The 13,508-nt window shown below is 50.8% G+C and overlaps 1 protein-coding gene across 1 annotated transcript in view; it reads left to right on the top strand.

The window, feature by feature from the left end:
- The window catches only part of col8a2 (collagen, type VIII, alpha 2), a 40,411-nt gene continuing 26,903 nt past the window's right edge, over positions 1-13,508 (top strand). The window contains exon 1 of the mRNA XM_052070137.1: positions 1-107. The gene's annotated coding sequence lies outside the window, so the exon portion shown is untranslated. The remainder of the gene's footprint in view (positions 108-13,508) is intronic.

Below are 13,508 nucleotides of genomic sequence, written 5' to 3'. Positions count from 1 at the left end.
TGATCGCGTTTCGGGTCACCGTAGGAAAAGGAAGCGGGAAGCGCTTGTCTGACCTGTCAACTGGATGTAGGAAATGTGAATCGTCACCTGAGCGCAAGGCAGGGCAGGTCAGTCTGGTTCATTTCCTTATTGCTCACAACTGCCGCAACTGCAACCTGGACAATTCTGCTTTGCTGGGGGGAAATGGTGCGTCAGGGCCAGCAAGGCCTTCTCTGCTGGCCTAAACGTTCTCAGAAAAGTCAATGTCATCCATTGACTTTTCTGAGAACAACATAAATGTCATTTAGGTGATTTTATTGTCATACATACATCAACAAAATGATTCTCTGTATTCTTTACGTTATATTATTTCCACTTAGTTGAGTGGCTTATTTAAAATAACATAGAAAGCCACTGGATAAATAACTTCTTTATCGAGTGGCTCCTTGACTGGCCTGACCTCGCGTCGGGTCGGGCATACTTCATATGGATCATACTCGATCTTCGACATCACAACACTAATCCTCCAATCCTAAGCCTTGAGGTCTACCACGCTAACCTTCGACTTGTGGATCGCACCGCTGTCAATGACCTGGAACTTGCCACGGAAATGTCGCAGGGTTCGCAGGTTAAGATGGCAATGTCCTCATATGGACCTTAATCGCCTCTTATTGCCAAAGTTTGCTGAAAGGAAACATAAGCTCCCAACAAAAGGAACGGTAGAATCCCGCCTGGCGGTGACAAATTCCAGCCCGGGTCCGTTGACCCGCTTATCTTTGGCAGAAAAACAAGGCCAGGATTTATGAAGCCAACGGCCGAGATCATTTGAGGAGTGAAAGCAAACAAAAGCTGTCCTGCAAACAAACGCCGGTCCCGTCGCCCGCGGAAACCAAAGCGGGTTTGAGATGAAACCAGAGAAGAAGATGATGCTGCGGTAGGCCTTGAGCTAGCGAGAAGCGGGCGCTTCGGAAATAAAAGCAGATATTACGCTCGGCGGCGTTCGGAATCATCGTCTAATGGAGGCGCCTCTATTTATACCAAAGGGAAACCGCAGGCAGAAAGTCATCTGTAAGTCATCCTTGAGCCAGACGGCGGCCGGCCAATCATCTTTTCAACGGCGGACTGCCGTCACCGGCATCGTTTTCCCCCTCCTGTGCACAATTTGTTGACACACGGCGCTCGTCAACGCCGAGGTGCCACCCCGCCCTCTTTCCTGAAGCCCTCGCTCTGATTTCCCCAACTGTTAAGCTCGCGTATTTCAATCGGCAAAGAGCTGGAGCGAGGGGTGGAGGAGGAAAGGAAAGGAGAGGGCGGACGGGGGACGGGGGGGGGGGTGGAGAGCGGAATGAAAAACACAAGGTCGTTGAGAGAGAGTGAACGCGAGAGTCCTCGCTTCCTTTCTTCCTTTCTTTCGTTCTTTCTTTCACACCATGTGTTAGCGTAAGATATTCATTTCCTGTGCGATGCCTCGACCTCCCTCCAGCACTTTGTTTTTCTTCTCCGTCGCTGTCTGTCAGTGTTGGCTGACGGAGGTGGTCCAGGTCGCATCGAGTCCACTGGATCCCGTTTCGATCTCCAAATCGGCCGTCCCAAATTGCGCGGTGAGCGCGGCGCAGCTGCGGTAACCCGAGAACTTTGCGTCGTACTTCTCCGAGGCCAAAGCCCGTTAAAAAGCAGCGCCGTCGACGTCTCGGCCCGATTTTGCCATCGAACCCGACGGACATGCTTACTTAGCAAAGGCGGCCCTCGACAAACATCCCTGGAAGCGCCAGACGCAGACTTTGGATTTACTGCCGACCAACAAAGCCAGTCACATGATTCATTGACTTCATCTGAATATTTTGTTCAACGAGCAAATGAAACCATCCCTTTTCCACCGGTCCTCTGTTGACACTCTCCTTGAAGGCCGATCCAGTTGGTAGTTTGCGTCTTGAGTTATGTGACGGTCCGATCATAAATCTGAAAAGCAAAATCCAACAACAACTGCGCTTGTATTTCTAAATGCTAATTATTACAGCTCACGGAGGCCCCGGTTATTCCATGTGGCAGGCGGAGCGCCCCAAAGCGCCACATGCTTCTTTTGTCGCTTTTCATTTGGCTTTCTTTTCCCGGTCATTAACGGGCCGATTTCATCAGCGCCGACAATCAGCAAAAGGAAGAGATTGTTTTGGAAATCCAGACGGCTCCAAAATTGCCTGCAGCATTTGCTTCTGGGAGTTGGCCGGTTAGTTGAGGATGCTTGACCGCAACTACAAAGCAACTGGCAAGGCCCTTCGCCGCCAAGGACTTTGTCGTGCCGGAGCAAAATCCAAAGTCACCCGACCTGGCTTTTCTCAACATCAAGACTGTCATCCCTTCCAAGGTCCGGACGACATTGGGGCGGCTGCAAAGGATCCAGGCAGAATCCGTCTCGATATGTGCCCCGCGGCGGACCGTTGACCCGGTCCGGATTGCGCTCCCCCTTTCGTTCCCAGTCAGCTGGCATCGGGTCAATCTCCCCGCAACCCTGAACGGGAGAAGCGGAGCGAGTTTGGAAAGGCGGCTCCAGTCGCATTCGTCGCGGAAACTGAAAATGTCTCTGTGCAAACACCGAGTGCAGTCGTTTCCACGTGTCGCCAATTACCTGAGACGATCAAGACGCAGAAGTAGCCAGAAGAAACATTGCGAAGTATATTAGACGGTGTCGGGTTTTTGAAATGGTAAAGAAGTGATCCTGAGCCATCGAGATCCCGCTTCAGTCACCAGCTCGTGTAGCCTGAAAGTGAGAGGGGCCCCTTTCACATTCTTCCTTCCAAGTCCACATGAAAAAGAAAAGCCCGGCTCTACCTTCCGTCCCCGCCAACGGTCCGGACTTGACTTTCATCCTCGCATCACTCTCTTAGTTTAGTCTCTTTGGTTTCCCCATTCGTCGGTGTTTTGCTTTGCTTTGACCAAGTTCAACGTTCTTGCTTTTCTTACTTCACGCAAATATGTTAGCGGTCATTCATGTTGACGGCGTCCTTGCCCTGCGACTTAAGCTCACCGGGCCAACCTGCCAGTCCAGACTTGATGATGTCAACCCATCTCAGCAAATCCGCGTAACCGCTTGAGTGTTTTGAGGACCCGGGAGCGCCGGGGAGACGTCTTTCGGGCAATCCAGCCATTTGGAATATCGTTGCGCATCTTTGCCTGGACCTGAACGACCGACGGGCATCCGGTTGCCCTCTCGGTTCTTGACGTGAGCGCTAAATTCAGCAGCAGCCGGCGCAGATGGAGAACGCGCACGGCTCGGAGGACTCTGAGGACCTCCCGTTTCAATGTGTTTCCATTTTGGAAGCCCTCTGGAAAAAGACAACTGGGGCCAAGGCCTGTTTTAGCCGCAAGCACACTCGGGAGTGAGTGTTAAACATGCGCAGAGCCGCCTCTGAATCCGTCGTCAGAGGGAGAAGGGTGTCGAGGCAGATTGCTTTCTGCTTTTTTTGTTTTCGTTTTTTCCACCGTCGCCCGTTACGCGGAGATGAGAACGGCCCTCGTCGTCGAGCTGTCCCAATCGGCTGACGTGCCTTTGCAACCATTAACAAGCTTGCGTCATTTACGAGTCGTAACAAACGTCAAACACTGTTAAGCTTGAGCGAGAGTAGCGGACGGTAGGTAATTCAGTGCAGATTTTGAAAATGCCACGCTATGAAAATGAAGACATGGACGGAGCGTCTCGACGCCACAGCGACAGCGCCTGCGCCTGCGCAGCCGCGACCGGTGGCACCAAGTACTCAAACCTTACGCTGTCCTTTTATTTCTGCGGTTCTGCAAATTTCCACCGCATCGGCACCGAGCGTGACCCTCTCCCGGTGCTTGCGAGCGTTCAAAGGATGAGGTCGGGATTCGCTGCGGTTTCAAATGGGAAACAGACCAGCGGGGAATCTTCCGGCATTGGTTTTGCGGGATGGCGAGCGAGCCGCGTCCAAACGTGTAGTAAGGCCGTCTCGGCGCCTCTCGGGGATGCGGAGGGGCTCAGAGACTTTCTAGCCGTGGCTCAAAACGGCCCTTCCTGACGTCCGAGCCAGTCCTTGCTCCATCGCTGCGGGCCAAAGCGATGGTGGCAACTCGCCAATTCTGCCGTAGGGTGAAGGTCCTTTTCTTCCAAGAATTGGAAGACGAGGAATCCCATAGCTGCCATTTCCCAATGACTTATTTGCTTGCCGAGAGACTCCTGGCATATACCCTCTTTTCCGCCAATTCAACTTCCCGCCTTTGCTCACCTTATGCCGGCGGTCCTTGTCGAGGCGGGGGCGGTGATTTCTCCTTTTTTATTTAGTTTTGCTGGTGCGCAAGAAGCGGGCCAGTGAACGATTCCTATTAGTTGAAAATTGTTCCTACTTTGCGTGATTGCTTCAAGACGACCGAGTTACCCGCTTGGCGGCAAAGCCTGGAGACAGTCAAAATAAACAAAAGAATTCTGGAATTTTTCAGGACATGGCGAGTTGAAGTATCCTCTCTGCCCCCACCCCTATTATTATTTTTTGGGTGTGTGTGTGTGTGCAAACCTCTGAGGTCCCAACACGATCCATGTTGGGATTTTGACCCAGTGAAAGGTCCGCGTTCTTTGCTTTTCAGCGTGGCGCATGTCCAGATCGGCGGCGATGGCGTTTTGATTGATGAATTTGCATAAAAGGCCGGCCAGCCGGGCCAAGCTGCTTTCGGCTTGTTTGTCTTTGTCGTCAGGCATCCGCATTTATTCCATTGTTTTAAATCCTGGTGTGCAGAACATCCGGCTTCTGTTTCCGTCTCATCTGAAACATATGAACTGCTGAAAAGATCTGCAGATCCCATCGAGATCTCTGCAAAGTATATTTGCTGTCCATCCCAATTGAAGTGGACAAATTCAATCGTTTTTTTTTGTTGCATCGCTGTCAAATTTGTTTCTAATTTGTTGTGTTTATGGAACGCGTCCCGTGTCGGAGACTAAAAAGACGGCAACGCGTGCCTGGGTCCAATTTTGCCCGAATGCGCCGTACGGGTTCACGTGCCAAGAACAAATGTGTGACTGCGGCTACGCACCGCAGTCTATCATGACACGCCGAGTATGGGCACTCAAACAAAAACCATACCGCTCAAAACGATTACACTTGTCATGACGGCGTATCCCAAAAATTCATCTCATGCAAAATGTTCGCGTCCGATTGCGGCCTGCGAAACCAAACAAAAGAAGAATTCCGGGAACCGCAAAGAACCGCGCCATCAAATTGCACACTTTTTTTTCCCCTTCTCTACCGGAGAATGCGTGACTCCTTTTCTGAGCTTAATCAATCAGCGCTCATGACTGCGATTCACATCCACACACGGCGAGTTATCTGGAGAAGGGAGCAGCCGAAAATGAAGTAGCGTGAAGTGAGATCACCGGCAGGGCTCTCGGCTTTGATTTAGTCGAGCGACTCCCTCCGTCGAGCGTATCCGCGCAGGCTTCATTGATCGCGGAGGTGAAGCCGGTGACATTTTATGGCGTCGCTTTACAGTCAAGGGCTCTGGTAGGGGCTCGGATGCTCGGAAGGAACAGACCACCCATGAACCCGTTTCACTCGGCGTACGAGCGGCTTGTTATGACGGCAGCTGTTTTACATCCACCGCTCATTTTTGGGGAGGTTTGTCACGTACGGCTCCGATTTACTGCTGCCTGTTAGACCTTTGAGGGTGGGGGCGCCCGACCTTTTTTGACCCATGATCTACATTTCAAGCTGCCAACCTTCCTCGAGTGCACTGCCTCAAAAAACAAACAAACAAAAATAGTACAGTCGCGTAGTAGACCCAAGTACTCATTAAAAGCGATTGATTGAATATTATTGCATTTCAAACATATGAATAACTACGCCGAAGTGGCTGGGGGGGGGAAACTGTACTGAATGAATTGGATTGCACATGGAAAAAAAATAATTGGATAATTGGTGACACTATTAAAAAAACCCAAACAAACCCAGAATGAGGTCTCAACCCTGAGTTTATGGAAAGGGCTAACCACTGATGCACATCCTGCGTCGTGTTTCCAGCATTTAAATGGGAAGCGGGGAAGATTTATTTCTTGACATCACTCTGTGGTACGCTTGGGCCTTTTCACTTTTGATCTGCTCGATCATCTTTTCCGAAAGTCATTTGGGAAGGACTATCGTTTTAACGAGACGGCTTTGAGAAGGCTAAACGTTTCTCATCCGGCTACGGTTGGACCAAATCATTTCAACGTGTGCTCGGCATCGGCGGGAAGATGGATCTCGGTCTTCTTTGTTGCAGTCCCACCTCTTTTCAACGTACCCACCATAAAGTTTGCATTTCCAAGTCCCGATTTCATGTCATTCATTTGCCAAGTTTGCTTTCAACGAGCACCTTTACAACATCAACTCTATGGGAACCACCTGATTTTTTTCCCACAAAATAGGCTTTCGTTACAACCAACCGTGGGAAGCTCATTGCTGCTGCGACCTAGCTTATTAAAAAAAAAAAAGGACATCAACGGAATTCTCTGCACGGGCGTGCGCTCTGCAACCAAGCTACAAGAACCTCAAACCGCAGTTCTCCACATAACTGTGTTATTCTTCCTGCTGCGGAGTTCCAAAAGGAAAAAAAAAGCTTTGGATGTCGAATGGAAGCCAGGCCGTGACAGCTCAGGGAGTCGATTGATACGAACCCCAAAGAACATTTGAACGTTCTCGCCAGCTGAACGTCAGCGGTTTCGATGCCCCGTATTTGAGCGGAGTGGAGTGACTGGACTGGGAGAAAATGAAAGGAAAATGGATGGGAGGCTGTGGAAGAAGGGGAGCGGAGCAGGGCGGAAGACGCTGGAAAAAGTCAAGATGGCCGAGGCCCGAGGGAGGCGGCGCGTGGCGCGTGGCTCGGCCGCGATGGAGCGAATGCCGCAATTCCTCGGCACTCATTTGCGCGGCCATCCGACGGCGGCTTTGCTGAACGGCTTTCAGACACTTTGGAAATGACCACCTTCCATTTTTTTTTTGCCTTCTTTTGCTGTTTCTAGCCGGAGAAACCTAAGCGGGCATCCACGGGAATTACGACTTTGGCTTGCGCCCTGCGCCGTATATCTCCACGACGTTTTTCGTGTTCGCATTTGCGTGGGAGAGATTTGATCCCGCCACATGCGGTGGAGCACATGAGCGGGACCCGGCGCCCCGGAGGTCCCGAGTCCCGCTGCGATCCCTCGGCCTCGTCATCGATCACTGTCAGGTCCGATGGCAGGACGCCCCTGGAGTGTGGAGTGCAATAAAACCGCTCTCACATTTTCCCATATTTTTACGGGGCGGCGTGTGAACGAGCCCCAACGCGTGAACGCGCACAACGGCGCCGGCGCGTGACTCTGAATCGCTTTCACCGATCGATCCGATACGCGCGGACGATCAGACTTTTTACGCCGATCATCTGCAGAACGAAAGTCCCCCAGACACTTGGAATGAGCGCCCGCCCTCTCGGCCGGGGTTGTTTTTGTCAGCATCCTGTCAAGCCGACCTCTAAGCGGTTGCTCGACTTCCCAATCCTTGTCCAGAAGTTGGATGATATGGATCCGTTTGTGTGGAACAGCATCGCGGCGCTTTAGCATCCGTGGAAGGCCTTCCGAGAGTCGGCCATTGTTGTTTTTTTTTGAGTCCACTGTTGGATGATGACGGTGGCGGTGGTGTCAACAAGGCCTTCCTTCAGTCTCTCCGGTCCGACTCTGGTCACGGATTCTTCCCGCGCATTGCGTCCACTCATGTCAAGCGACCCAGAAGAGTTTGTTTTGGCCTCGGGTCCTGGTAGCGGCCGAGATGGGCCTTTCCTCTTTTGCCTCTCTCTTAGCCACAAAGTTGGAATGGCGTCACAAGGACCTCCTTCATACTTGTCGGCGATGGTTGTTTTCATCAAAGGGAAGGTGTCGACTCGCTTTGGGGCCACCGAAAGGCATTTGGTGAACAAATGGGCAAAGCGCCTGCACTTTGAAATGTAACGCTTTGCTGTATTTGTCGGCCCCCGCCTGCGCATTTGTGTACAAGTGACACCGAGTGCTTCGCATGGAAATCTCTCGGTCAGATCATCAGCGGTTTTTGGCTCTTCCAGAGACGTTGAATATTTGCAGAAGTGACATTTGTGTATTTGGGTAAGGATAAGGGGATGAACTGGAGGCAAAACAGACCATGGGGGCCGGGGTGGGGAGGGGGGATAAATGTGCAAAAACAAACAGTGAATTCAGATGCGGGCTTGCGCAATGATGAATGTAAAGTGGAGTTTCTCCGGTTCTTCCAAGGTCTTCCTTCTTTTCTTCCTTTTGAACCATCTGCGTTGCAACCTTGGTGAAGCCATCGTTTGCGCTTTTTCTTTTGTTCTTTTTTTCTCCCCACCTCCTCTGTGGGAGCTCGTATAAATACGCCGCATCTCTCCGTTCCAAAGCGCCGTCCCCAACTATTCGGCGCTCCTTCTTATTTCTTGGAGCCGTACGTTTCCGCGCTCCCGGCTTCGGAAATGTTTTCCCTGGGCAAATGCGAGCGCTACATCCGGAGGAAGCTTTAACAATCGCACGCTCCAAGACCGCACAACATTTTAGCATGATCCGACCATGCCCGCAAGTATGCTTGTGGCGAAAGGCTTTGATCAGCTAAGCCGGGAGGCGACGGCACGGCGTTGGACGGATATGTTTTGACTATCCCGAGTGCAAACGCGTGCGCGTGTGCGCTAGCACGTTGTACAGGTGCAAGCAACCCCCCCGCCCCCTCTCAAACGCTTGATCTGGCTAATAAATCAAAGGCTCTAGATCCGCATAGCCGGTTGCCGTCTCCAAATTGGCCACTTGTATGAAGAAACCAAAGAGGGAGACGGTAAAGACGAGGAGAAACGCTCGGATTTATTTTGACTTCCAGGTCAAATGTTGGGCGAGGATCAACCGTATTTGAATAGCCGCTTGCTGCGGAGGATGAGAGAGAATGCGACGGCGTGTTCCAGCAACCCCAAACATCTTTTATTGCCGCTTCCTTCAGCAAAATGTTTGATCTGGAGTCACGAGGCACACTTGCGTCGCTCGCCCGGAGGTCGCTCAGTGGAGTTAAGTTGAACCATTGAAACCCCCCCCTCCTACGGACCCCATGCCTGGCAAAGTTAATTCATGCCATCATTAAAACAGGTCATGTTGTGCTCATCTTTGGGCTGATTGATGGCGTCGCTGATCTTTATGCAATAGCTCAGTCCCTGCGATAAACGCAATTGAAGAAAAAGCTTCCAAGAAACGTGGGCTCGATTATTTCTGTTGATGCGTTCGGTCCGGCCGTAGCGTGGCTGTTGGAAAGCTTGTTTATTTCGGTCTTGAAGTGGCTCGGGAACACGCCTTCGTGGGAAGAGTCGCGCAAATGACTCGATTGAGACTTTTTTTTGAGACGGATGAGATAAGACCAGAGATCTAGAGCCCGACGCTCCGTTTGGAGGCTTTTCTCGAAGGAAAGGATTCTTGACCTCTTTTTTTTCCCCTCTCGTCAATTTGACGCTCTCCCTTTCCCTCCTGTTCTAGACGTACAGAATGCTTTAAAGGAGCGCATCCACGACTACCGCCTCAACTACTATTTGTAAAAGTCGCAAAACATTTTGGCCTTCTTCATCTCAATTATTGATGCTTGGTGGAAAAAAAAGACCAAGAGCAGTCGCCCTCCAATGTATGATGATCAGTATGAAATTGGGCTGACGTCGTGCGTCTGGGAGAAGCCAAACAAGGCAAAGATTCACGATGCGCCGGTCGGGGTTTATAAGCCGCAAAACTCAAATAAAAAGGGTAAAAATATAGACGTTGTTTCTGAATGATCTAATTCCTTCTATGCCCTTTCCTGACCCCGAGCAAAAAGTTATTTGCCAGAGACGGCTCCCGAGCCAAGCATGAAAAGTCGAGGAGTTCTCTCCGCGCTCAAGCTGTGGGCCATTTCGGAATCGTAAATATACAGTACGAACCCAATCAGTTTTTTTTGGGAGGGGGGAGGGACTGCAGAGACTTTGAAATTATGGAGAGGGTTGACAACTCAACACAGGGCCAAATCCCCAAACCGTGGGCCTCCGACCGAAGAATTAGGATGTCAAATGTCCTTTTGGGGGATGTTTGATCAACATCTGATGATATTCTCAGCTGCTCTCTTGACAAATTCCAGTTGTGTTCCTCTGCCTGTGGTGTCTCCTTTTATTTCCTGCCCTAACTACACACACCTATGAAAGCGTCCACACGTTTACCACATGAACAAACTTTAAACACTCGGTTTAGCTTTGATTTCCTTTCACTCCTGCAGATGTTCCCCTTTGGTCCGATTTTGTCTGGCCTTTGCGTTGAATATTTCTGCGCATTAATACGCTCCTTCATTAGTGTGTGGCAAATGATTTCATCCAGCCCCTGAGATTCCAACAGCGCCTATTGTTCCCTTTTCGCTTCCCGAATGAGCGCGTTGAGCTCCGCTCCGCTATCCAACAACGGCGCTGCGATCGGTTGCGGTTTAAATCGTTGTCTATATCGAGCGAGCGTTTGCATCAGTGGCCGATGCCTTCGTTTGATGTTAGCGCCGCGGCCTGTTCGCGTGTGGACTAAGTGCCTTTCTGCATACCGCTGTGCTAATTTCCTCTTGCGTGAGGTCCATCCAGACGCAGTGCCGCATGTGGCTGCGGTTAAAAGTCCATTGTTTTTCAGTTGGAGACCAAAAAAAAAAAATCTGGAAAAATAAAATCTTCACCCCCCCAGCACTCCCCCCGCCACGCCTCCCTCGCCTTGTCACCACCGCAAGAAACAAATGGGAGTCTAATGGCATTCTTGGCATAGTTGCTCGCGCCGAGACGTCGTTTCCGTATTTCATGGACCCCGATGGTGTGGCCGGGCAGTCTGGAATTCTTGGCCGGGAGATCAGAAGCTTTGATTTGTCAGGAGCTATGTTCTGGAAGATGTTTGCCTTCTCAGACGCGTTCTCAGACACTTGACTCACGCGTCAAGTGTCAATTCCAACACTGACTTTGATGTGAAGGTGACATTTCAACATTTCCCATTTCGATATATCAAGTGCCAGGACCCGTTTGAAAGTGTTTTCAGTCTTGCGCAAATAAAGGAGTGCGAACGCGACTCCACTAAGTCAGCGGCGAGCCGAAGGACATGCGCCACAGAAAATGGATGGAAATATGCCGTCGTTTTGTAAGTCGCCGTTCCATTCTTGTGTGTATGACGTTGGCCGTTGCTACGAGCGGTGCTAAAAAAAACCCAACACGGTCCCGAAAGTGTTTCTGGGGACGATTCATCCTCAGGCTTTGCGCACAATGCCTCTTTTCTTTCTTGGGCTTTTGGAGGGGATGACAACGCTCGTAACCTTTGAGAATTGATGTGGAGCGTGTTATTTTTATTTAATTGGTGACGAATCAAGCGCTTGAACAGATTCGCCATTCAAGGCTGCGACTGGGTGGGAGTGCTGAGTCAAGGCGACATTGACCCTGCGCGAACACACCACCTTTACTTCTAATCCCAATGAGGTGTTGCCGAGCGCAAAAACATCAACTGATCTGGCAAAAGAAAGAGTGAAGTTGCTTGACATCAGCCACATGTTCATGTTTTTGCTCAAGGCTTTTAGTCCTGGTGTGTTTGTTTGTTTTTAGACTTTTAATGGAGGGTGTTGGGCGTTGGTATAATTCTTCCAAAAGGACATTTCTGGCCCCGGGAACTGCGCTGAGACCGGGCTTGTGTCGCTTTCAAACCCAACGGGATGAGACGCACTCTCAGAGGCAGGCCGAGCTAAACCTTTGCCAAAGCACCTCCCGTGCCTCAATGAATGAATGACGCGAGACGGGCAGCAGTCAAACGGCAAAGTGGCCATGATATACGGTACCTGCGGCCGGTACCTTGAGAGCTTGCGCGTTCCCAGGACTTCCATGAGCGCCGCGGTTCCCATGAGGCCGTGTGCTCCAATCTTTCTAATGAGAGAACCTTTCAGGCTAGACATTGTGGGCTGCGGCTCGAGTCTCCAGCCCATGCTGTTCCCACCACAAAGAAACACGGCAAATTATTCACTCATTCCTTACTGACGTCTCTGGCCAAAACGTCTGCAGTCCCGCTCTCTGCTTTGTTTTCTCTCGACCGCCCGGGCTGTCGCTGCCGTTTCTTTGGCTTTTCTTCCAATCGCAGCAGTGATGACGAGCCAGTATGTTCCCAACCTTTTGCCATTTTTCAAACTCCAAATGGGAATGCCAAGCTGCAAGAACGCGTGCATCCCTGCGAAAGGGGATTCGATTCCGATTTCCAGCTTGTTTCATGCCGGTCGGGCAATTGGACGATTCAGAATGTCCCAAGTCAGCGGCGGAGTACTTGATTGAAACATGAATCCGTGGGGCGGATGGATTTGATTGACTTTCGGCAGGTTTACGGGTTGGTTGTACGAAAAATATGTTGCTAGAGAACGGATTTGAGTGTGGAAGGATGAATAGTATTCCTCCAATCTGGAATGCGCTTTTTCGGCGGGGTCCGCCCTCAACCGGTTGCCAACCATCGACGAAGAACCATCCCCGAGGCAATTTGGAGTGCTCATTAGCCTGCCGCGAATGTTTTTAGCATGCGGCTGCCCATCTGCCTCCATTTTAAATCCCCTTGTCCTAGGCTGACTTTTCCAAAGCAAGATCTTTTGGTGATGACAAATGTTTTGTTTGTGACCAACCTATTTTTTGAAATGATGTCTAAAATGCTCAACCTTGGATTCGGTAGATCATAAACCATTTCCCCCACATGTTTTGGGGAGATTTTGTTCTGGTCCCGGGCCAACATCAATCCCGGAGCTGATATCAAAAGCCTTCTTTTCCAAAAGACGGGGAATATTTTGCTTCTCTCAAAGTGTTGTCGTCACGTCCGTGTTTCGCTGGATCACCTGACTCCGTGCTTTGCCTAGTTTTGCACCTCGCGAGACTCCGAGGTCTCAATCAAGATCTCGCCTATGGTCACGTTTCGCTCCATTGAAGTCTTTGTCGTAGAAGTTAAGAAGCTGTAGCGGGTTAGAGTTTTCAACTGTAAGTCGATACTCAAGTAAGATACAGATACCCGCAAAGAAAGAAAAATCCATCGCGAGCGTGCTTTAAGGCCCTCATTTCTTTGAGCGCGATCCATAAGGTTTATGAGAAACCGGCGGATATATTTGGACGTACGGTATGCGTGAAATGACCGTAAATCTGAAGGGGTCTAAATTTGGGCCCTGCCGAGGGAAAATAAGTCACACGTTCGCAAGTCTTCCAGGAGCGTTGCTGTGCTTGGCGTGTTCGTTGAGTGACGGTGTTTGTAGAGCATGCGATAGCCCGGGCGAACGGGGGGGAGAGAGGAAATAGCACCGGCAAAAGGGTGGCCAGTTTTGAAGGGGGTGGTCCATCTGTGCAAACAGCGCCGAGCTAAGGCAGTAATTTATTACCTGGGGTCAACAGCGCAAGATTGGACCCGACGCCAAACAGGAGGCCGCTCGCGGACTCCGTTTAGGCCCAGAAAGAATGCGAGGTGCGGGCTTAGTTGCGGATTTGGAGGCGCCGCGTCTTCCGTCGTGACGCCG

Source organism: Hippocampus zosterae, chromosome 7 (assembly GCF_025434085.1).
Source record: "Hippocampus zosterae strain Florida chromosome 7, ASM2543408v3, whole genome shotgun sequence".
Lineage (NCBI taxonomy): Eukaryota > Metazoa > Chordata > Actinopteri > Syngnathiformes > Syngnathidae > Hippocampus > Hippocampus zosterae.
This window is presented reverse-complemented; position numbering and strand designations above follow the sequence as displayed.